The sequence below is a fragment of the Mandrillus leucophaeus genome, unplaced genomic scaffold (assembly GCF_000951045.1).
Source record: "Mandrillus leucophaeus isolate KB7577 unplaced genomic scaffold, Mleu.le_1.0 Scaffold161, whole genome shotgun sequence".
NCBI lineage: Eukaryota > Metazoa > Chordata > Mammalia > Primates > Cercopithecidae > Mandrillus > Mandrillus leucophaeus.
Window position 1 is genome coordinate 1,921,583 of NW_012101599.1, and position 2,597 is coordinate 1,924,179.

Here is a 2,597-nt window from a genome sequence, read left to right on the forward strand (position 1 = left end):
ATTAAAAAGAGGGTTTGTATTGAAATATCTGTTTCTCTGGAAACTTTCTGGGCATTTTACAAAGTGAACATCTCATTATTGCTTAAAATATTATTAAGATAGTTCCATGTATATGAATGCCAGGCAAAATGAATCCCTATAAATTTAAGTTTGGATCTTTATGCTATGTATGCTTCCCATTTAGGTCTAAATGAGGCCTAAACATGGTGTCATGTCATATACTGCAAAGTTGGATGAGCCTAGCAATTCTTTGTTAACCACTGAACTAAAAAGACAGAAAACTGGGATATGGCAAGACATCAATCATTAACAAACACTAAAAATGATTTTTCAGCAAATATGTAAAAGGATGTGGGTACCAAAATCGATAGTTTCTCTAAAGAAATACATACTTGACTTGCTTTCTTTGCTGGTAAATGCAGAACTTAAACACTAGCTCACTCTCGATTTGTTACCACAGAGGTGACTTTCTCATGGTCAAGGTGCCACGATGCGCGCCCCTCAGGTATGTATCTCCCTACCCAGGACTTGCTTTTGATTTATCCACGTCACACTGCGCACACATCAGAAATGCATCGACCTCTCCGCTGTAAAACAGAATGAAATCACGTCTTTTGCAGCAACATGGATGGAGCTGGAGGCCATCATCCTAAGTGAACAAACTCAGAAACAGAAAATCAAATACTGCATGTTCTCATAAGTGGGAGCTAAACAATAGGTATACATGCACATAAGAATGGGAATAACAAGACACTGGGGACTCCAAAAAGGGAAAGAGAGGGTGGGAGGGGGGTGAGGGCTGAAAAATTTCCTATTGGGTATAATGTTCAATATTTGGGTGACAGGTACACCAGAAGCCCAATCCCCACCATTACACAATATACCTATGTAACAAACAAGCACATGTACCCCCCCAATCTAAAATTAAGAAACAATCAAAAAGCACTGACTTCCTTAACTGGCAGGGAATAGTTTCAAGAATGGATTTTTTTTTTTTTTTTTTGAGACGGAGTCTTGCTCTGTCGCCCAGGCTGGAGTGAGTGGCCGGATCTCAGCTCACTGCAAGCTCCGCCTCCGGGGTCCACGCCATTCTCCTGCCTCAGCCTCCCGAGTAGCTGGGACTACAGGCGCCCGCCACTTCCCCCGGCTAGTTTTTTTTTTTTTTGTATTTTTTTGGTAGAGACGGGGTTTCACCGTGTTAGCCAGGCTGGTCTCGATCTCCTGACCTCGTGATCCGCCCGTCTCGGCCTCCCAAAGTGCTGGGATTACAGGCTTGAGCCACCGCGAAACACCGAATTCCTTAATGTAGTTGCAGATTCTGCCAGTTTTGTCTCAACCTCTGGATCGGTTCCTTTTTGTAACTACCTTTAATTCTTAAAAAGATTGTTGCTACCGCTATGCTACATACTTATTGTATCACTTACAAATGTATAACCCCTGCAAATTAGTCTCTGAATTGAAAGTATTCATTGGTAAAATGGGTATTTCTTCACCATAGGAATAGTTGGAAGTGTTTAAATACTTGAGAGCTATTTTTATTAGAAGCACACATAGCTTTGTGGTGGTGTTTTTTGAGACGGAGTCTCGCTTTGTTGCCCAGGCTGGAGTGCAGTAGTGCGATCTTGGCTTACTGCAACCTTCACCTCCTGGGTTCAAGCAATTCTCCTGCCTCAGCCTCCTAAGTAGCTGGGAGTACACACTAATTTTTGTATTTTTAGTAGAGACGGTTTTTTGCTATGTTGACCAGGCTGGTCTCAAACTCCTGACCACAGGTGATCCGCCTGCCTCAGCCTCCCAAAATGCTGGGATTGGGGGTGTGAGCCACCGCACCCCACCTGTAGTGTGTTTTTGAACGTATATGTGAAGTTGTAGTTTTTTGGTTTGTTTTGAGACGGAGTCTCCCTCTGTCGCCAGGCTGGAGTGCAGTGGTGCGATCTCAGCTCACTGCAAGCTCCGCCTCCCGGGTTCCCGCCATTCTCCTGCCTCAGCTTCCCGAGTAGCTGGGACTACAGGCGCCGCCACCACGCCCGGCTGTTTTGTATTTTTAGTAGAGACAGGGTTTCACCGTGTTGGCCAGGATGGTCTCGATCTCCTGACCTCGTGATCCGCCCGCCTCGGCCTCCCAAAGTGCTGGGATTACAGGCGTGAGCCACCGTGCCCGGCCCAAGCTGTAGTTTTATGATTATGATTTATGGTTATGAGGCATTGATTTAAGACATTGTAAAGCTTAATTCGTCATTCTAGTTGAAAAGAGAATTCACCAAGACAAGCTAATGCCATTGTCATAAACGGGAGTTTGGAGACAATTCTATTAGTATTTGTTTGGGTGGTTTAAGTGCAGCGTTGAACTGACTTGAACCCGACCACACACTGGATGGAACTGACGCGCGGCCGGGGAAATCATTAACTGAAGATGGCTTTTTTGTGGGTGTCGTTGAGAACGCAGTTAGACAATCTTTAGAGGTTTTACCCCGTTGACAAAAACTCAACTTTTCTTCCAAAGAAGTAATTTCCGTTTTATCTCCCCTACACTTTGAACAGACCATGGAAGAAGCCAGCGCCCCTTCTACGCGGGCGCTGCTGCCCGCGGGGCCTCC